This window comes from Lathyrus oleraceus, chromosome 6, assembly GCF_024323335.1.
Source record: "Lathyrus oleraceus cultivar Zhongwan6 chromosome 6, CAAS_Psat_ZW6_1.0, whole genome shotgun sequence".
Classification (NCBI taxonomy): domain Eukaryota; kingdom Viridiplantae; phylum Streptophyta; class Magnoliopsida; order Fabales; family Fabaceae; genus Lathyrus; species Lathyrus oleraceus.
In genome coordinates this window covers 379,579,609-379,603,336 of record NC_066584.1, presented here as the reverse complement: position 1 = coordinate 379,603,336, position 23,728 = coordinate 379,579,609, and positions in this window count along the sequence as shown.

Here is a 23,728-nt window from a genome sequence, read left to right as displayed (position 1 = left end):
CGAATGTAACCTCTTCAAAGTATGGGATTAATGTCAACACCCGCTCTCGATAAGGGATGAGATTCGGATGTTTAGTGTCCCATTCTCCTTTAATCTGACTGATTACTAATGCTGAGTCTCCGTACACGCTCAAAAACTTGATTCGCAGGTCTATAGCAGCTCTGAGTCCTAAAATACACGCTTCATACTCAGCCATATTATTGGTACAATCAAAACATAGTCTAGCAGTGAAAGGTGTATGGCAACCCCTGGGAGAAATAATCACAACACCAACACCATTGCCCAATGCATTAGAAGATCCATCAAAAACCATAGTCCATCGGGATCCCAGTTCGGGTCCTTCATCCGGTCCAGGTTCTTCATAATCAGTAACAAGCATGACATCCTCATCTGGGAACTCAAAATTCATAGATTGGTAATCATCCACTGCTTGATGAGCCAAATGATCGGCTAGCACGCTTCCTTTGATTGCTTTCTGGGTAGTATACTGGATATCATACTCTGTTAAAATCATCTGCCATCTTGCTATTCTTCCGGAGAGGGCAGGTTTCTCAAATATGTATTTGATAGGATCCATCTTAGAAATCAACAAAGTGGTATGATTCAACATATACTGTCTTAGTCGGCGAGTAGCCCAGGCCAAAGCACAGCAAGTTCTCTCGAGCAGTGAGTATCTTGTTTCACAGTCGGTAAACTTTTTGCTAAGGTAGTATATGGCATGCTCTTTTCGACCAGACTCGTCATGTTGCCCCAACACACACCCCATTGAATTTTCCAACACGGTTAAATACATGATTAGAGGTCCTCCTTCAATTGGTGGCATCAGAATTGGAGGTTCTTGGAGATACTTCTTGATTTTGTCTCAGTAATTTGAAGATGGATTTGCAAGTAGCGGTCAAATGGGAGCTAAATCGGGCGACGTGGTCCAGATTCACAATTTCGGTCGATGCCCCATGCGGCTGAATAGTCCTTTCTTCTTGCAGTAGTCTGGCAAGTTCTCAGGTATTTCACAATCTTCCTCACTTCCATCCTCGGCTTGGTAGATCGGATTTTCAAAGTCATAATGCACAGTAGCAGAATTATTACCAACAGGATCCATAGTGGATATGGATCGGCAAATTGTTACGTGAGTGTGTGCAAGAAAACATAGCTTATTTGAAAGATGACAGGAAAGATAAAGAGCGCAATATTTGAATGCAAAAAGTCCATTGATTTATTGAATGTGAATATGCTTATGAAAATGACAAAACCTTTAACAAAATTTAATACATTAAAATAAGCAATAACAATTACTCCTGACTAAAGGAAATCAGGATAGTGTCTTCAACCTTCCAATTATTGAGTCCGTCACCAATTTTTAGGAAAATCCAACTATCCAAGTCACAATCGTTATCAGCATCTTCCACAGCATTGACAGTCTCGTCATGGTTAGGAGTCTCTGGAGGATCAGAGGTAGCCGCCTGTATCTTTCCACTTCGAATGCCGCTTTCAACATGTTCACCTGTTAATATAAGTTCAGTGAAACCCGACGAGGAACTCCTCAATAGATGGCTGTAGAATGGGCCAGTCAGTGTGCTCATGAACATGTCCACTAATTCTCGATCAGTCATGGGGGGGTTTGACTCTGCCAGCCAAATCTCTCCATTTTTGAGCATATTCTTTGAAACTTTCTTTAGATCCCATAGTCATATTCTGCAACTGTAGCCGAGTAGGCGCTAGTTCAGAATTATACTGGTACTGCTTGTAGAAAGCTGTTGCTAAATCAGTCCAGGTGCGGATGTTAGAGCTTTCGAGCTGATAGTACCACTCTAACTGTGTGCCAGACAAACTCTCTTGGAAGAAATGGATCCAAAGCTTCCTATCAGTGGTGTACGGCTGAATCTTTCTCACATAGGCTCTCAGATGCATCTGAGGACAAGACGCACCATCGTACTTAGTGAAAGTGGGGATCCTGAATTTGCGGGGAATGACCACGTCGGAAACCAGACCCAAGCTTTCAAAATCCAGACCGGGCGCCTTCTGGCCTTCCATAGCTAGCATACGTTCTTCTAGCAACTTGTACTTGCCATCTTTTGGAGAGTACTGTTCATTCTCGTAATCTTCATCGTCGTCCTCAGGGTTGAAGAGATCAACATTCTCCTCTTCTGAATCATTCTATGTCTCCTCTTCTTGATCTTTCGGAAGTCTAATCTTGACTCCTGCAGCCTGTCCTTTAAGCCTTCTTCCCGGGTTAATGTAACTCACAGGTTTCTGGTCTTTCTTCTTCTCGAGCAAGAGAGCATTCAGTTCTTCCTGCCCCTTGGATAAGCTCAGCATCATCTCCTGGAATTGAGCATTCTGAGCCTGGAGATCTTTGACAGTTTGTTCGAGGTCCATTTTTCTGTTTGGAGGAAAACCGTGAGAACACTGATCCCTTAGAATACCTGTTATGCAATGTTATGCTATGCAATGTATGAAATGTTTTCAATGTTTAAAGTCCTTGAAATGGTTAGTACAATGCCACGATGTCATGATGTTATGATGTTATGATGTTATGATGTTATGATGTCAAGTAAATAACAAGCACAAGCAAGTCACACAACCATCATTCCTAAGTTTTTAAGGTTTGCATGAGTTCCATAGGTAAGTACCCTCCCCACTGAAGTTTGGTTGGTTCAACCTGTCCTAGAATAGTAACCGGGTTCTAGAAGGATCTCAAATCATTGACCTTCCTTTAAGTCCACTTCAGTGCAACACCAAGTGGTTGACCGAAGCTTCCCTAAAGTCCAATCTCAAAGAGTGTAGTATCGAGTCTCAACCAACCCCAGTCGGAACCGAAGTCAGTTATCTCACTACTTTCTAATGGCTAGGATGAGTCAATTAGGGTTCTAAAGGTCTGGTTAATGCTTTGATGACACCACGCGGAAGCCAAATTTTTCCTCAAGTAAACATGAGGAACATCAGGACATCCAAAGTGTCACATTAACCGTAGCCATCATTTTAACCATTCCAGTATACGCCGGATAGTCACGATGATCTATTGCTACTTACCTAAGGTACACTAGATCCGGGTGTAGGATCTTTCACTCAAGCATAAAATACCCAAGCAATCTTAAAAGTAAATCAGACAATTTGAATAAGCGATCTTGTTTTTAAGGTAACCTCTCTTTAATCGTCCCCAGCAGAGTCGCCAGTTCTGTCATACGGTGAACTGACTTGGTGTGTTTTTGCTTTGGAAAGCAAATGTCGCGGTTAGCAAGAGTCGCCACCGACTTTTCTTTTATCCAATAAGGAAAGGTGGAAAAGAACAGGAAAGACCTCAATTAGATTTTGGGTTCGGGAGGTACATTATACAAAGGGAAGGTGTTAGCACCCTTTGTATCCATGGTTATCCATGGGCTCTTAACTGCTTGATCACTTATGTTTTTCTTGTCTGAAAAAGTGTTTGTGAATCGCTTAAAAAATGTTTTGAAAAGAGAGTTTAACTTTGTAATGATTCTTGTACGAATGTATACAAAGTATTTATCTCGTATAATTTTGAAAGCGGTTTAGAAAAATATAACTTGGCAATGATTCTAGTACGAATGTATACCAAGTGGTGATTTTCTAGTATTTGCAAAGTGTGAGGTATGAAAAGTATTTTAAGTTGTGAGTAAGCAATTAAGAGTTATACCTACCCAAGGTCTTTATGGGCATTTCCTATCCTTATGAGGGTAAAACTGTCCTTACTATTGAGAAGTGAGTAGTTTTATCCTTTGGATGTAAAAGAGTCATCGTAGGGTCATCGATTGGTCATTAAAGGCAACATTTGTAAGGATACCTTAGCATTCGAAGGGACGATCATCATTTAACCGTAGGCTGTACCGAAGGGTCATCGAGGGACAAAATCATATATTCGAAGGCAACATCCGAGGGACTATGATTTATTTTATAGGGACATGATGATTTAACTGAAGGGTCTTTGCTAAGTGTATCCCCACATTCGCGGGACATGACCGTTATACCGTAATACCGTAGGGCAACAAAGAGAGGTCCAAGATCACATATTCAAAGGCAATATTTTGCAATTAAGTATTCAAGATGAATTTCCACATTATGATCAATTAGGATGAATCTCCATATTAAAATTAATTAGGCAATTAGGATGAATCTCCACATTAAAATTAATTAGGCAATTAGGATGAATCTCCACATTGAAATTAAGTAATTCAGAATCCATCTCCATAAGGGTATCCCACACATAAAGTGGAATACCTAGCCGGCCGTTTCCTCGGGAATATGTAAGCCTTTACACAATTCAGCACACGGGTTAGAACATCGAGATAAAGTACAATTGAAGATTGCACCACAAAATAAACACAACAGTCATAAAGTCAGGCCAAATAATGCAGAATTATAATAAATCTTGGTTAGATAAACATAAGGCAGAACAGAAAAGAAACAAAACAGCCACTGTCCCGTTCGCTCCTGCTTCGCCTAGCGAAGGCTTAGCGAGTGCTCGCTACAGGCTCGCTTAGCGATGTGCTAGCGAGCGGCTACGGGTTTTGAGTTTGATAGCAGCATGATCTCCGGAACCCTGAACTTTATGGCATTTAATTACAGGAATAGCATGGACAAACATTCAGGATATTCAGGCATACTTAAATTCACATGTGAAATCAAATTACATATCCGAAAATTTAATCATGATGCCTTATGTATGTAGAGATTACCGATTAAAAGCATAAAACAGTAGTGATGCGCAAACCTGTTTGCAACTGAGCTGCGATGTTGAAGGGACTGACCACTCTTGGTATCGGATGGAGTTGGGCGGAGGTAATTTCGGTGCGGATGGGCGGCCTTCAGGGTTTCTTTACTCGGAATTCTCTGAGTTAGTCTCCAGGGTTTCTATGCCAGGGTTTCTGTCCGTCTTCGTCTGTCCCTTTTCGTGACTGAAGTGTCGGTATTTATAGTGATTGTGGTGACCTAATGGGCTCAGAATGATGCCCGAAAATTCTGATATATCGCAAGCTTCTCTAGGCGAAGGAGTTGCTCCCCTAGCGAGCAAGCTAGTTTGGGCCTTTTTCTGGATTGGGTCTGTTGTGAGCTGGGCTTTTGTTCCTTTAAGGTCAGTGCCTTGCAGAATAAGTTGGAGTGCTTCGAGAGATGTTTTGCAAGATTAATGGGCAAATTTTGGGGTATGACACTCGGCTATAGAGGCGAGGCAACAAAGGGCGTCGTGAAAAGTGAAAACTTTACCTCTTGGTTTTAAAAAAACCGACGGGTATGTGAAAATTTCATGAGTTCGATACCCAGGGAGACCTTTTTGGAATTCTAAAATGGTGAAAATACATGTTTCCTCGGTTTTGTAATTTTGCCGACGGATATATCATACTTTCACCTCAGTTATCTCATAAAACCAAGGGGTAAAACAATTTTTGAGTTTATTAAATCTAATATGAATTGCTTATTTTACTAAACTCTATATTGCACATATAACTTCTAAAAATTAGTTAGGAAAATAATTATATGAATAATTGTGTTATATTTGAAGAACAACTTACATTGATTATAATTTTGAAGCATTATGCAACTCATCATTCTTCTCACGTTGTTTTATGGTTAAAATCTATCTAATATTTCAAGTTCTTTATTTAACACTTCCTTTTCTACCAATTCATTCTCGATAGCATAAAATTTGATGCTTTGAAAAATGAACAAATATGGAAGAAAGTTGAACAATAAAACAAGTATTAGAGATATTTTAACAATAAAACAATGGGATATGAATGATGAGTTGTAGAATGCTAGAAAATCATTTATCAGTTTAAGATAAGTTTCTGATACAGCATAATTTTGCATATGATTATTACCAAAATCAATTTACTATATTATATGTTTAAAGAGGGGTTAGTGAAACAAACAATCGATATTAGATATAATAAACTCAACTAGACGGAACAAGATGAGAGTTGCACAAATAATCACAAAAAACATAATCTCAATATCAATATCAAAAACAAAAACAACAACAACATCAAATACAACAACGTCAATAAACAACAACAATATCAATAACAACAACGTCAATAAACAATCTAGAGTTCAGGGTCTCAACAAGAAGAACAACAACATCGACAAAAATAACATCAATAACAACAACAAAAATAACAACAAAAACTCTAGGATTTCAGATATCAACAACAACAACAACAACAATGTGACAAAATTATTAGTAGTGATGTTTGACGTACCATATCTCTAAATAATAAGTAAAAGAAAATGATTTGGATCTCTAGAGAAGAAAAGATAGACCTAAACACATAACATCTTCATATTGAAGATGATGTATGTTTATGACTCTCGTTGTTTAGAATTCTTTGTTAGGATCCTATTTGTGTTGATTAGACAAATGAGGCTTCACTTCATTATCATACTCCTTGGAGAATAAGTTTTCTTTTGTTGGCTGAAGAAGAAGTGTTCTTTCGCTAGGGCTCGAGAAGAGAATGAGGGAATAAAAAATATAAAGAGAATAACAAGAACAATAGTAATGGACCAAAGCAACACCAAGAATAACAACAACAATATTAACATACTGGAGAATAACGGTGAGAGAGTTTTTTGGGTTGCTAGGGCTCCTTGGAGAATAAGCGTTCTTTAGTTGGCTGGAGAAGAAATGTTCTTTCGATAGGGCTCGAGAAGTGAATAAGATAGACATGGATTAAATATAAAATATAAAGAGTATTTATCGCGATTATATTGAAAACCGAGGTAACATATCCGACGTAAAATCTATAAAAAATAAAGGTGCCTTTTTGGTTCCAAAAAGAATAAAAAATTAGAGAGTATTTATCTGGTTTTAATGAAAACCGAGGTAACATATCCTGGTTTTAATGAAAACCGAGGTAACATATCCGACGTAAAATCTATAAAAATTAAAGGCGTCTTTTTGGTTCCATATAAAACATAAAACTGCAGGAGCTAGGAATCAAATCTCAAACCCTGAGCATATATTTATGTTGGTTTTTCATAAATCCAAGGTAACAAATTGATTTTTTTTAATTAAACAATGCACTCTCGTTACGTACACCCTCAGTTTTATATCGTTCGTGGTGACAGTTTCGTCATAAAAAGCTTTATTTGTTGTAGTGTACCAAATGCTAACTATGTCTAAGTTAGATATGCTGGAAATGTTCAATCATATACTTTCCTTTATATCACAAATGTTTTTTGTTCACATTAGTTCAAGTTAAATTAATGTTTGTGTCAATATTTAAACTGTACAGTCAATTCATATGATCATTGTTACATACAGGATATGAAGTTCTTGAGGAAGATTGGTTTAACTTATCAAATAAATGGAATGTATAAATTGATGATGAATGTTCAACATCAAGATCAAAATATCCCTACATTTTTACCTAGCCTAAAAACTTCCAATACCATAAATAATACCCTACATGATCATTCTATTAATTTATCATCACTTTGACATTTTAGGTTAGGATATCTTTATAGTCATAGAATGCCTCACATGTCAAAATTCTAACCATCTATTTAAAATGACAATAAATTTGTCTGTGACATGTCATTTTGCAAAACAAAGAAAATTACCTTAGAATGTTATCTCTTCACATGCCATTGTATAATTTGAGTTATTGTACTTTGACAAATTGGGGCCTATTTCAACGCATTATGTACATGGACAAAAATAATTTTTAACCATACTTGATAGTTTTAGTATATTTACATGGATCATCTTACTTAAATCTAAGTCTGAGTTCTCAGTACATGTTCAATCATTCATTTAATTGGTTGAAAACCAACATAATGTCATTCCTAAAATTTTAAGGACAGATAAAGCTCTTGAGTTTTCATTACTAATATTTTGCACATCCAACGGTATTCACCACCAAAGTTCTTGTGTTGAAAATCCACAAAAAATGGCAGAGTAGAGATGAAAACATCAACATATCTTGAATATTGGGCGAGATCTACTTTACTAATCCAAACTTTCCAACCAATATTTATCATATGCCCTAAATCATGCTACCTTCCTCATAACTAGAGTGACCACGCATATCGTCCAAAACAAGTCACCATATACCATGCTATATGACAAAGAAACTCATCCCAATTCATTCAAAGTTTTGGATTTCTTAATATATGCATCGACCCAACAATCCCACAAAACCAAGTTAAAAGCTAAAGTTAGAAAAATAGTTTTCTTAGGATACGAGATAGGTGTCAAAGGATATTTTCTACTTGATGTTCACTCAAGATAATTATTCATATAAATAAATATCTCATTTCAAGAACATTTAATACATTTTCATACAAACAGTACCTTTCCCACCAATAATTGGGATTTCTATCTAACAGACACTACACAACATTATCCCGCACATATCTCTGAATATACAACTTCCTTGACCACACATGAACCAAACCTTATTATATATCCCCCTAAAATCTTATCAACCTCTCTATTATCTATAAATTTCAATGTTTCTCCTAAATATATAATGATCCTGAACCAATAATCACTAATGATGCAGACACATAACTTGTCAACTATGACAAACTTAACCTACATAAACCTACCAGTCATAACCAAGTCACATAACAATCACATCAAATTAAATAACCCCCATCATATATCAACAATGTGTTTATACATGGTGGGTAACAAGAATAATATATAATATATATATATATATATATATATATATATATATATATATATATATATATATATATATATAATATATATATATATATATATATATATATATATATATATATATATATATATATAATATATATAATATATATTATATATATATATATGGTACATCTGTCATTACTCCTTCCAAACCCAATCAAATATGTCAACTTATAAAATCCTTACATAGCCTCAAGCAAGGTAACATAAACTGATATGTAAGACTCGTATCATTAATACTTGCATACAATTACCATCAAGAAAATTTAGATAAGTCCTTGTTTAACAAGAAATCTCCTTAGCCATTTACTTTGCTTTTGGTTTATGTATATGACATTATTATTGCAACAACAAAAAAGCTCAATGACAAAATTTGACAAAATTAAACAAGTGTTTCACTAAACTTTTTAAATCAAGAATTTGAGTTAGCTGAAATACTTCATAGACCTTGAGGTTACTTATTCCAAACAAGGAATTTCCTTATGTCATATGAAGTATTATCTGGACCTTCTTTCAGATGTAGGTCTTCTTGGCTCTAAACCACTCACCACTCTCGTTGATCATTCAAACAAGTTATACAATGATAAAAGTTCTTCATGCATAGATATTTCTACTTATAGGTGCTTGATTTGTAGATTGTTATACCTCTCAACCACACGACCTAATATCATATTCATAACAATTGAGTCAACTTCTCTTCAATCCAATCACATCTTATTATAATGCATACACTAGAACTCTTAGGTACTTGAAATAATGTCTGGCTCAAGGTTTATTCTTCCCTAGATATTTTTGCATAAAATTGATCGAGTCTAGCTCGAGGATTGTAATATCCTATATTCCCTTAAATGCTCAATTAGTTGTAAGTTAAGACTAGTTGAGTTCCTATGTATTCTATCTTTTGTCAATTTAAACAATTAGGGCTCATATGTGCTATAAATGTTGTCAATTGGGACCAATAGAGTAACCAGTGAACTCTGAAGAGATTAATTATTAATATAAGAGATAGACCAATATTAACAAGTACAAGAGAGGACAATTTTGATAACATTAATAATTGGTCAATTGGTACTGGAAGATAAAATATCAATTGAGATATTTTATATCACTACCTAATATTATAATATATCTAATTCATATGTTATATATTTGTATGGTGGGGAAAAGAAAGAAGAGGATAAGAAGAAGTAGGTAAGAGAGAAGAGAGAGTTATCAGAAAGAAAGAAGAGAAAGGAAATACGAAGAGAAAAGAGAAAAGGAAGGAAGATAAAGAATGGGAAGAAGAATAAGAAACTCATGGAGGAACAAGAAGATGGTGTCATCTTCATCATCACCACCATCATCTCATCTTCATCATCATCATTACCGACTTCATCTCTATTTCACCATATTCATCTTCAAGGTGAGTTCTAGATAGATTTAGCCTTTGGTGGGAAACAATCTATGCTTTGGGAGTTAGGATTTGTGTGAATCCATGGTGTATTTGTTGTGTTCATACATCCTTTGTTGCCATGTTGTTATTGTTGTATGTTGTTTGTGATCTTTCATGTTGCCATATGAATAAATGCTATGTTGTGTGGATTATGTTGTTGGTTCACATGAGCTTATGTTGTTACATTCCTTGCCATGACTTAGAAGGATTAAGAATGTCAAAGGATGAATTTAAAGGAGGTATTTTTGGAGTTTCTGCAGGTGTCAATCGATTGGCTGCAGAAAAGTTGCAGAACCAATCGATTGGTTCATGTTTGTGTGAAGAAAAAGCATAATTTTGCTAATGTCAATCGATTGACATGGCAGACCAATCGATTGGTCCTGACAATTTTTTGAAAAATAAGTTACAAAAACTTTATGCAGTCGATTGGCTCCAAGTGCAATCGATTGGTTCAGCCTTGTTTTGCTAAAAACCACTTATTTCATGTTTCTAAACCACCTTGATGCACTATAACTTATAACATGATGTGTATGCATTAGATTAACATTAATCGGTCGATTTATATGAGTTTATGTATGTTTTAACCTAGAATTTCAACTAGGTTAGAATGATCGATTGATGAGTTAGATTGCGGCGGGTTGAATGATAACCTTGCCTATGAACCTTGTAGCATGTTATGTCATCTTATGGACTTTAATGTATGTTATACATGTTGTTGGTTGTGGTACTTGCGTGTGTGCATGAATGATTGGTTGATTGTATTGGTCACACAATAAAATGACTAAAACTTATGAGTGAGGTAAACCTATAAGGATATTAGGTAAATGACATAGAAAGATAACTTAAGTTATGAAATGATTTGGATAGTGATGCTTGGACGTAATTGTACCGTGGTGTGTACAACGAATAAGTAGTCACAGAATGATACGTTAATATGCTTTGTATGGAACATGTGTGATTTATGTATGAGAATGGATCATGTTATGATGCCATGATAATTGATATGATATCATGAGATTTATTTGATATTTTGGTGAGGAACTTTTGTTCCAAAAGTCCTATTTTGGTGAGGAGCGTTGCTTCAAAAGTCCTATTTGTTATTGTGAATTAATCACGTATTTGCAATTTGTTTTGATGGTGAACATACCACTTCAAAGGCTTATGTAAAGTGGTAAGTGGGGATGTGGCACCAATGATTCGTGCCTCAATTGGGTTTTAGCCCCAACCACGGCGGACGTGGGGGAAAGGTGGACACCTAAGTGGGTTAGAGTCCCATACAGTGAAAGATATCCTAAGTGGGTTAGATTCCCATACGGGTGACGGTCGCTTGAAATGAGTTTGGAACTCATAGAGGACCCGATATCCACCGCGAAAGTCGAATCATACGAGCATGCATGAACCAGGCTTGGCTTAGACGTAAGTCCGCTTGAAGATTGATGTTTCGTGCATCCGAATAGTGATTCGTTGAGTGGATGCACTCAATGACATATTTCCATACATTACGAATATCCCTTAGATAATTGAGTTTTAGTTATCTTGTTTGCATGATACATAAGTAATGAGAGATGAAGTCTCGAGTTAGGATTTGATTAGAAAACCCTGTAGAGCCGAGTGGACCCATAGGATAGGAGAACTCACTGATATTATTATCCCATCCCATTATTGTTATTATTTTTTAGGTATTCCTTGCAGGTTGAATTCGAGAGAAGCTGTCTAGGGATGTTTCAAGGGACGATGATTATCGTGATCTTCCGCTGTGGAGTTGTGTACAATAAAGATATTCTACATAATCCTTAGATTTTTATTATTTAGGCACTATTGTATACCATATGTTATTGATGTTTTAGTTCGGACATGTGTATATAATGATGCCATTAGGAACTTATGCTGTGATAATACCCAAATTTAACACTTGTATGATATTATTCTAGATATATATTATACGGGTTGTTACAGTTGGTATCAGAGCAGGTCGATTCTCGACCTAGCCTTGAAACATCATAAGTAAATCCATTCCTGCCTCATATGTGTGTTTAGCCAACATGATTCTTAATATCATCGTATGTAGTGTTGGGCCTGATCAACCTAATGCTATGTGCATGGTAGGTAGGGTCATTGTTGAGCGACCACGAGGACTCCGAAGTGTTGGTGGAACTTGTGCTTTGAGTGTAAGCTCAAGCCAAGAGTTGGAAAGGAAGGAGACCTGGATAGCTTAGTTGAAGTTTTAGTAGGATTTGTGATTCAGATATTATGGAATTGAAGAGTAGTGTATCTTTCAAGCAATTATGCGGTGTTAACGGAGTTGAGAAGTTGAGGAATTTTATCGGATGAGTTTGTTAGAATTTTGAGGAATAAGTGAATTTTGAGGAATAAGATATACCCACTAATATGGAATAAGTATTGTAAGTAATTCCATACAGTGAAGGAAAAAGGATGGTTATGTTGCACATATGTCGCAAGGTTTGGAAATGAGGTAGTGTAACAATGTTTCAGTTTCTAAGGCCACTAAAACATTTTGGAAGAACGAGAGTACTTCGTGGAGTATATATTTGGAATAGTACCTGGCAAGTGGGTGAGGACTTGAGAGATAAGGACATTCAGTTTTGTCGGGAGCCTAAGGTAGTGGTGAAGTCTAAGGAGATACCCTAGGACATGGTTGCATGTTCCAAGTGAAACAGGTATGGACCAAATGAAGGTTAGAAGATAAATCAAGTACATTCAGACTTAGAAGGGAGATTGGATTCAGGATAGCTCGTCATAGGTTCAGTATTAGTAACAGACCATTATGGATTGTTGAGTTACATAAGGATCAATTATAAGAGTTTGTGTTGGAGAGAGAGAACGCACATTATATAGCAATGGAAGCTCCAGTGAGTTTTGGCTGTAGGAGATCTGGTTGAGGAGAAGAGCAAGTAAGTTGGATTTAAGGAATTATACTAGAATGGTTATGTAATTGGAGTTGAGAGGACTACCTTAGAAAGGAATCAAATGTAGAGTTTGGGAGCTGTGTAAATCTTGCATTACAACTACTATAGTGGAATACACTTCAGATAAGGAGACCATGAAGTCATAAGGATTTTATTGAGGCTAAGATAAGGGTGTATGGTTGATGGTCGTTCACTTGTGAAGTTTTTTTAAGAGGAAGGAGTGTAGTGGAAAAGGTTAGACCTTGGTACTAAGAGAAGTATATGATAGCGATATTATGGTCTCAAGTGTGTGTGATGGATTCCTTGTCTTGAGATGGATGTGAAGTAATACACACTTTGTTGAGTAATAAGTCTTGTATTCTAAGAAGTTGAGTTGATGATAGACAATGAAAGACAAGTCAAGCTGGAGCATGGGGACTAAGTGTAGGATGTGAAATATTTTATGTTATAAGAGCTTATGGGGAGACAATGAGGATTTTCCGTGGAAAGTCATCTAGACAAGCAACCCCAGTATGATGAAGTGTGTAGTAGGTATTGGGTTAGAATAAAAATTCGATTCAGTAGTGTGTGGCAATGATAAGGTTCATCTTAAGTTCATTTTATTTGAATTGCAAGAGTAATAGTGGCTTATTGAAAGTCTGTTGTTATTTATCTTCTTGAGGAGTGTTTGGTTGGTAGATCACGGAGTATAAACATTCACACCGTGTTAGAACTAAGGGTATCTTAAATGTCATAAGTGTATCGTTATGGATGTACGAACTGAGGATGGAGTTACAAGTCACCACAAGTTAGATTGGTAGTTTTGAAATTGGGATTTCTGAAGATGTAATGCGTAGTTGGTCATCTGTAGATATATCATAGAAGTCATATGTTTGGGGAACCAGCCTAGTGAACCATATTCGGTGTAAGTAACTCTTGGGTGTATCACTACTACAAATAATGAGAACCATAAGGAGTGACGTTGGAAGAGACTTACTAAGTGATGATCTGGAAGAGATTAGTTAAGTATATTGTATGCGTTAGTGAGGTGTAAATTGATTATTCAAAATATGGCATTCAATAATTTCTTGGATTCATGACTTCGGATGAGGACCCCCAGGAGAGTATTATTTATGTATATAATGATACTCTACCCTATTGGAAGGATTCATGAGTTATACTTCCGAGGAAGAATGAGGATTAGATATTCCTGAATTTAACCATGTAACTCAAGTTGTATATTAGTAAGAGCATGAGCTAAGATTATCGAAGATGGATCAGGATGTTAAGATGAAAGGTTCTAGATAAGAAGTGCAATGTTGTTCTCGAAAGTGTGAAGCATGGTGTGACTCTGAGACTAGTATGGAAACTCACCGTTACAGTCTAGTTTGCTTAAGGTTTCTTAGAAGTGGTGTCTCATTGATGACTCGAAGTTCCTTGATATGGGTTATTTTGTTATTGGTCGGGATCCCGTGTCAGCAGAAACCTTGAATGAATTGTGACCCTATAAGAGGATTTAATATGGAATATAGTAACAAGAATTGGATACTGTCAAACTAATTTGGATAAGTTCATTCAAGTGCAGGATAAATCTGAATGTCGTACATTTTTATGGTTGTAGTTGTGTGACTCCTGCATATCCATCTTATGGAAGGTGTTGGTCATATTCTAAACTTTTGTGTATCAGCGAGAAGTTTATTCTACTAATGGATGTTAGTGAGGTCCTAGTACTATTTTCGATGGTGGGCACTCTGGAGGATGGGCATGATCTTCTATGTAGACTGTTAGCTAAACAGTGGTGTTTAGGAATTCCATGTGCTCCACTGTTGGAATCGGAGTATCACAATGGAAGGTGATGGAAGAAAGGGCTCAATCAAGATTATGGGAATAAGAAAGATAGTTACTCATAAGAATAGGAGTAAGACAATCATGTGCTAATGGTGATATCTTATTGGAGTAGTACGAGAGAAGTGAAGCAGTAGGAGTAGAGGCTTGCAGCTGATAGCATTAGATCAAGTGAAGTTGATAAGATTATGATGGAAATCAAGAAGTTTCAAGAGTTCATGAAAGAAGGAAATTTGTCAGCAAGGACAAGTTACAAGAATGAGTATGTCAGAGGTTTGAAATCGAAGAGAAGTCAAGTGTTTGTCTAAGACGTTGATGCAAGAATCGTTTGTTTGTTGAGTGGAGGAAATTCAGGGGCGAATTTCAAATTAAGGGGGGGATACTGTAATATCCCATATTCCCTTAAATGCTCAATTAGTTGTCAGTTGATACCAATTGAGTTCCTATGTACTCTATCTTTTGTCAACTGAAACAATTAGGACTCCTATGTGCTCTAAATGTTGTCAATTGGGACCAATAGAGTAACCAGTGAATTCCGAAGAGATTAATTATTAATATAAGAGATAGACCAATATTAACAAGTACAAGAGATAGCATTTTTATAACATTAATAATTGGTCAATTGGTGCTGGAAGATAAAATATCAATTGAGATATTTTATATCACTACCTAATATTATAATATATATAATTTATATGTTATATATTTGTGTGGTGGGGAAAAGAAAGAAGAGGATAAGAATAAGTAGGTAAGAGAGAAGAGAGAGTTATCAGAAATAAAGAAGAGAAAGGAAATAGGAAGAGAAGAGAGAAGAGGAAGGAAGAGAAAGAATGGGGAGAAGAAGAAGAAGAAACTCATGGAGGAACAAGAAGATGGTGTCATCTTCATCATCACTACCATCATCTCATCTTCATCATCATCATCACCAACTTCATCTTTATTTCACCATCTTCATCTTCAAGGTGAGTTCTTAGATAAATTTAGCCTTTGGGGGGATATAATCTATGCTTTGGGAGTTAGGATTTGTGTGAATCCATGATGTATTTGTTGTGTTCATACTTCCTTTGGTGCCATGTTGTTATTGTTGTATGTTGTTTGTGATCTTTCATGTTGCATATGAATAGATGCTATGTTGTGTGGATTATGTTGTTGATTCATACGAGCTTATATTGGTACATGCCTTGCCATGACTTAGAGTGATTAAGAATGTCAAAGGATGAGTTTAAAGGAGGTATTTTTGGAGTTTTTGCAGGTGTCAATCGATTGGCTGCAGAAAAGTTGCAGAACCAATGATTAGTTCATGTTTCTGTGAAGAAAAAGCAAAATTTTGTTGATGTCAATCGATTGACATGGCAAACCAATTGATTGGTCCTGTCAATTTTGTGAAAAATATGTTATAGAAACTTCATGCAATCGGTTGGCTCCAAGTGCAATCGATTGGTTTAGCCTTGTTTTTCCAAAAACCACTTATTTCATGTTTCTAAACCACCTTGGATGCATTATAACTTATAACATGATGTGTATGCATTAGATTAACATTAATCGGTCAATTTATATGAGTTTATGTATGTTTTAACCTAGTATTTCAACTAGGTTAGAATGATCGATGGATGAGTTAGATTGTGGCGGGTTGAGTGATAACCTTGCCTATGAACCTTGTAGCATGTTATGTCATCTTGTGGACTTTAATGTATGATATACATATTGTTGGTTATGGTGCTTGTGTGTGTGCATGAATGATTGGTTGATTGTATTGGTTACACAATAAAATGACTAAAAATTATGAGTGAGGTAAACCTATGAGGATATTGGGTAAATGACATAGAAAGATAACTTAAGTTATGAAACGATTTAGATAGTGATGCTTGGACGTAATTATACCGTGGTGTGTACAACAAACAAGTAGTCACAGAATGATACGTTAACATGCTTTGTATGGAACATGTGTGATTTATGTATGAGAATGGATCATGTTATGATGCCATGAGATTTGATATGATATCATGAGATTTGTTTGATATTTTGGTGAGGAACTTTTGTTCCAAAAGTCATATTTTGGTGTTGAGCATTGCTCTGAAAGTCCTATTTGTTATTATGAATTAATCACGTATTCAGAATTTGTTTTGATGGTGCATATACCACTTCAAAGGCTTAGGTAAAATGGTAAGTGGGGATATGGCACCAATGATTCGTGCCTCAATTGGGTTTGAGCCCCAACCACGACGAACATGGAGGAAAGGTGGACACCTAAGTGGGTTAGAGTCCCATACAGTGAAAGATACCCTAAGTAGGTTAGAGTCCCATACAGGTGACGGTCGCTTGAAATGAGTTTGGAACTCATAGAGGACTCGATATCCACCGCAAAAGTCGAATCATACGAGCATGCATGAACCAGGCCTAGCTTAGACGTAAGTCCGCTTGGGGATTGATGTTTCATGCATCTGAATAGTGATTCATTTAGTAGATGCACTCAATGACATATTTCCATACATTGCGAATATCCCTTAGATAATTGAGTCTTAGTTATCTTGTGTGTATGATACATAAATAACGAGAGATGAAGTCTCGAGTTAGGATTTGATTAGAACACCCTGTAGAGCCGAGTGAACCCATAGGATAGGAGAACTCACTGAGATTATTATCTCATCCCATTATTGTTGTTATTTTTCAGGTATTCCTTGCAGGTTGTACTCAAGAGAAGCTGTCTACGGATGTTTCAAGGGACGATGATTATCGTGATCTTCCACTGTGGAGTTGTGTACAATGAAGATATTGTACATAGTCCTTATATTTTTATTATTTAGGCACTATTGTATACCATATGCCTTTGATGTTTTAGTTCAGACATGTGTATATAATGATTCCATTAGGCACTTATGTTATGGAAGTACCAAAGTTTAACACTTGTATAATATTATTCTAGAGATATATTATACGGGTTGTTACAAGGTTTATTCTTCCCTATAGATTTTTGCATGAAATTGATCGAGTTTTCAGATGTCGATTAGGATGATTGTATGGAATCTCGATAATCCATCTCAAATCAATGTTTCTTACTAGAAAAGTCTTTAACATCACAGTGTACTTAGAAACAAATAATTATTTCTCAATCCTTTTTAGAAGCTAAACACCGAGCCCTCGCCACAACAACATAAGAACTTCAAAGGTTCCCGTACCTTCTCAAAGATATACAAGCCTCTTGATCCCAACCTCTGGCACCTTATTGTGACAAACCTTATGTTATATATTCACATAACAGATAACCTGATCTTCCATGAAAAACCCAAACACTTGGAGATTGATTTCCATATTGTCTAGAAGAAACTTTAAGCTGACATTTTCAAAATTTTGATTGGTTCCTCCAAATACCAACTTGCTAATTTCTTCACAAAACCTTTACTTCTTTAACTTTTCAACATTTTATGTCTAAGTTAAGGATAATCAACATATATCCTCCCGTAACTTGTAGGGGATAGTATACAATAACAAGGTGTTAGCATGATGTTTTTATATTAGCATTTCGACATGAATGTGTGATATAAGCATATAAACATCCTAAGTGTAGATAACAAGTCATCCTTTCGACATCAAGTTATAAATTCGATTTGTTAATCTTTCTGACAAATATGGTGAGTTCGACTCGCCTATGAAATCAGGTGTTTATGAATTAGTATATTCTTGAGTACACATATTGCATAACTTAAAAACTTTTTGGACAATAATGGGATTTGAAGCAGTTCAAGTGCCGAGGACACATGGAAACAAATCAGAATACGAAAGCCTATGAGGAAGTATACATGTCGGATATTAAAGATGAAAACTCATGCAGTAGTATACGTGTTGGATTTTTAAGAGTTAGTCGTTGCTAGAAGTTGATGATGTACCTAGTATACAAGAAAATTTCAACTTTGTAATCAGGGTTCACAATTCATCTTGTTCTCTTTAGAACTCATACATCGGATTCACTAAGATAACAAGTTTGCGAGAAATGTATGAACCTACGTGGCATTTTTAATTCAAGCATTTAAATTGCGTTATTATTGTTTACTTCTTTACTTGTTTTGTCAATTTAAGAATTTTTACTTTATTTATTTGGATATTTACATTAGAAATCCTTTAAGCATAAGTACATTTTCTCGAATATTTTATGCAAAGTGACCTTTGGGATTTTCGAGTTTGATCCTACAAGTGAATTAAAAGTAGTGTTTGTTTATTAAAAACACCAGTAAACAAATTGGCACACCCAATGGGACTCGATTTTGGGCAAAAAAAATAAACTTTTGTAGAAAGTGTATGTGCTTTTATTTTTGTTTTATGTTATTCACACATTCAAATGTTGTCAATCGTTGAGTGTTTATGCGCCCAAGGAGTGGCAAACTTATTAGTATGTCTCGTCAATCATCAAAGAATTCATCCCCTCGAGGAGTTCCTCCTCCCTAGAACGAGGCTCAAAATGCAAAAGAACAATCAATCAGAATGACGATTGGAGGTGCAAGCACTTTAACAACTGTTGGAGTAACTAATCCTACCATGAATCAAATGTTAGTTTCGACCATGACACTAGAGATGGTGATACCCCATCTTACTATTCCCATGGTTACACAAACCATTAGAGGAGGTTATGCCCTAGTCAACCGAACAATCTATACCCATGGTAGTCGAAGGAGACTTAGGTCGAAACTGTCCATATATGGTGTTGGTAAACATGAACCAAGATGTATACCAAGTGGTTAGGAGAGTCCAACAAAACCATTTTGGGAAAAAAATAACATAGCCAATATGGTTGAACAATTCCTAGCCCATAATGGTCTTAACGCTTGTCTTCATATGCCAAATTTTATTTCTGCCTTATATGAATATGTATTGCAAACTGAACTCCCTATGGGATGGAAAATGCCTAAATTTACTAAGTTTACAGGTGATACTAGTGTATCCACTATCGAGTACATTTCTCGATACAAGTAAAAAGCAGGAGATTTGACTAATAATTAATATAAAGAAGAAATAATTTCCTAATTCTTTAACCAATAATGATTTCACATGGTTCACTACTCTCCCTCCAAACTCCATACATCATTATAATTAACTAGAAAGGGCGTTCCATGGGAAATTCTATATGGGTCAGTCGAAAATCATCCTAAAATAGTTAGCCATCATGAAACAAAAATCGTTTGAATTACTAGATGATTATATCAATAGGTTTAGGTTGATGAAGTCAATATGTTTTACTCAAGTTCCTGAACATGATTTAGCTGAAATGGCTGCATGTGGTTTAGATTATTCCATTAGTAAGAAGTTGAATACCTAATACCTAAGGGATATGACCCAGTTAGCAAACATGGTTAGACAAGTCAAACACTTGAAGGTAGAAAAGGCTAAAGTGAATCAACAAACTAGGAAGGAAAATATTTCCTACTTAGAAACAAATGATAGTAATCAATAAATTGGCGTAGTTTTTGAGTATGTAATAGAAAATGAGGTTAATCTTGCAGAATTTAAGTCAGAGCCTCTGTATGTTTGTAAAGTTTTAAGACCTTCTAATGGAAAGAATATTGTTGAATCAAGTAGAAATGAAAATTTTGTTACAAAAACTTATACTTTTGATGTAACCAAATGTGATAAGTTTTCGACCTTCTAGTGGCTAATGGTCAGACCATAGTGCCAAAAGGCCTAAAAATGCCACCATTGGAACAAAGGACGAAAATAGGTTTTTGTAAATATCATAATTTCCTTAGTCAAAAGACTTCTCAATGTGTTATTTTTCATGGATTTGGTACAAGATTCTCTAAAATAAATCATGCTTAAGTTTGGTGATAAGCGTAAACCACCCATGAAAATTGACTCAGACCCCTTACAAGTAAAAGAATCAAACTTTCTCGAACCCGTGGAGATTATGATGGTTGAAGTTGATAAGGACCTCAACCCAAGGGTCTAAGAGTTGAATGAGGCGGACTACATTGAGAGGATTAAGGAAGTGTATCTAAAAGCTGAAGAATATCTAATTGATTTCTTGAATCGTTGCAAAATCAAAGATTCTGAAGTGATGAAGTGCCCTCGTTGTAGTGCACTTTTTGACAAAGAAGCAACAAAGGATCTCGAAAAAGTCAAGCTTCAGCAAAAAGGGACCCTTTACTAGAGATATAAAAGGCCCTCACGCCATTGGAATAGGCAGACGAAAACATATGTTCCACCTGGAGGTGTGCCTCATGACTAATGGATTCGACCTAATGTCAAGTATAATACTTATCTACAAAAGTGGAAAGTGGTTGAAATAAGGAAAGGCTCATCATACCATGATAACTCTCAGGTTTAAAAGAACTACTCTTAAAATTCTAATAACTATCTGGATAATAATCCTATGACCAAAACACAGTGGATGTGATACCATCGAAAGAAGAAAACCATTTTTGAAGTTGGGGAATCAAGTGACAATGCTAAATTCCCACCTTTGACAGTTTCTCAAATGGCGAAAGAGCCCATGGAAAAGAGGTTCAAGTGGACAATAGTGATCAAGTCCAAGGACAAAGACCCTATCTCAACCAAAGACAATGACATGCTCACTAACAACTTTGAAACTGGGTTTAATGATAAGCTCGATATCATATGCAATGTTGTCACAATTTTACCTATAGAGTTTGAGAGAGCTACCGAGGTTACCGAAGAGGATGATGTATGCCTTTCTAAAGAAATAACAAACCATCAACCTATGTGCTACTATATCATAAGTAATGGTGGTGTTAACGAGGAAATGCTATTTTTATGAAGCCTGATGAAGATATGAAGAAACATCTCAAGTCATTATTCATTCAGGTTAAGGTCAATGGAGTAGGCGTCAATAAGGTTCTGGTGGACGGTGGAGCTACATTCAATTTGATTCCAAAATTCCTATTGAAGAAGATTGGAAAAAAAAGGACACAGATTTGAGGCCAAATAACATGGTCTTATTTGATTATGAAAGCAAAATACACAAGGCTTTAAGAGTTATTCTAGTTAATATTGTTATGGGCACGGTTGTGAGAGCAACTTTGTTTGTTGTCATTCCATCCAGGGAAAATTACAACTTATTGTTGGGTCGAGAATGGATAATGGTGTAGGAGTAGTATCTTTGACTCTGCATCAAAAAAAATTGATCTGAAGGCCTGATGGAATTTTGGAGAATGTCGAAACCGGTCAGAGTTATTTCATGGTTGGGGTTGATCATAAGGATAATAGGGCCTTCGACAAGAAGCTAGCAACCATTTCACCTAACACTTCTATTGGAAGGTAGTTCTCTATGCAAGATGATGTCTTTTACTTAATAATGTTGGATCCTACTAATGGATTAATATGGAAACAAAACTCAATAGAGAATGACTATGATTAGGATGCCACCGCAATTATGGAGTGGTTCATGGTGACAATACTGATGACTGAATTAAGAACACTAGCTCGAATTGTGATCTATATGTTCGAAAGTCAGATAAGGGCGGCCTTGGAGGACGACTTTTGACAAAAATTGGTTGTTGAAGCCAATTTAATTGCAAGAGATAAATGATAAGTACTTAAAGAAGTATAAACCTATGTTGCAAGAGATTCAGATAATGGCATATATAATGAAAGTGCTAAATTTGTATTAAAATTAAATGGCAAATTTTCATTTCACAATCACATAACAACAAAAAGAAGTTGAAACTTTCAAAAAGGAATTTCAACCTTGATCTTTTTGAAGCATTTTTTTGCAAGCTCGATTCTTGTATCATTTATTTAGTCTTCAGTTGTTAGGATTCAAATTTCTTCTTCCAATGCATAAGAGACATCCACATACTGAAGACCAATGTTGGTTTCTTGAACTATATTTTCTTCAAGAGAAGTTAGTCTAGGATTTTTTATTGCATCCATCTTTTGTTGCATTTCCTCAACCTATTTCATAATGCTTTTGATTTGTTTGTTGAAAGTCGTTACTTGATCTTTATCTTCTTTAGCTTGTGTTTGCAACTCATTAACTTGACTTTGAGACCGATCAAGTAGGTACAGTTTTTTTGAGACATATCGTTATTATTTTTCCTAAGCTTGCTCACATAATCCTTCTTCAATTTTATGCTCTGATCAATTTGGTTGAGAAATGGTTCAAACTCCAGTGTGAATTGAACAATATGATCATGCAAATTTTGACCACTAAGTTGCTTTAATCATTTCATTATGTCCAACACGGCAGAATGATATTCTTAGATCATTTTGGATAAGTCTGCATTGAAGACCTTTGCTTTTAGTTGTTGAACCAACAAAGTGAGGGAGTCTCCATAAAGTCCACTACTTGACATAGTTGATGAACTTGGTTATTTTCCAATAGAGCAAACACTTTGATAGATCATAAAATTTCTTAAAGCCTCCACATGATCTTTTTTCTTGATAGTTTCTATTTCTTTACGAAAGAGATAAGTACTATAAGTTTTAGACAAAGAATCTCCAACCTGAGAAGGGATAATAGTAGTTGTAGTCGAAAGAGGAACCTTAGTGGCTGCTTGTGAACTTTCAAATTTTTGAATAACCTGTGGTTGTTCCTTTTCATTGATAGCAAATTGAGTTTCCATATGATCTTGGTCCTCTTACATCAAGGCGACATTTTCTTGGTCATTTGGTTGAGCATGTTTATCTTGACCAATCAATAGTTTTTCAAGGCCTTGAGGTTCAACTACTTTCTAAAATTGCTCGTCAACTGGCTTTTCGACTTGGTCTTAAGTTGTGTGTTATTTTGGTGGCGAGTTTGTTAGAGGTTGGTTAGAGTTCAGGATCTTATAAGCATCCAACTCCTTGTTGTTAGAAGCACCCCATGGAGTTGACTGTTGAGCATCTGCGGCAATGTGTACTGGAAGAGGAGTAACA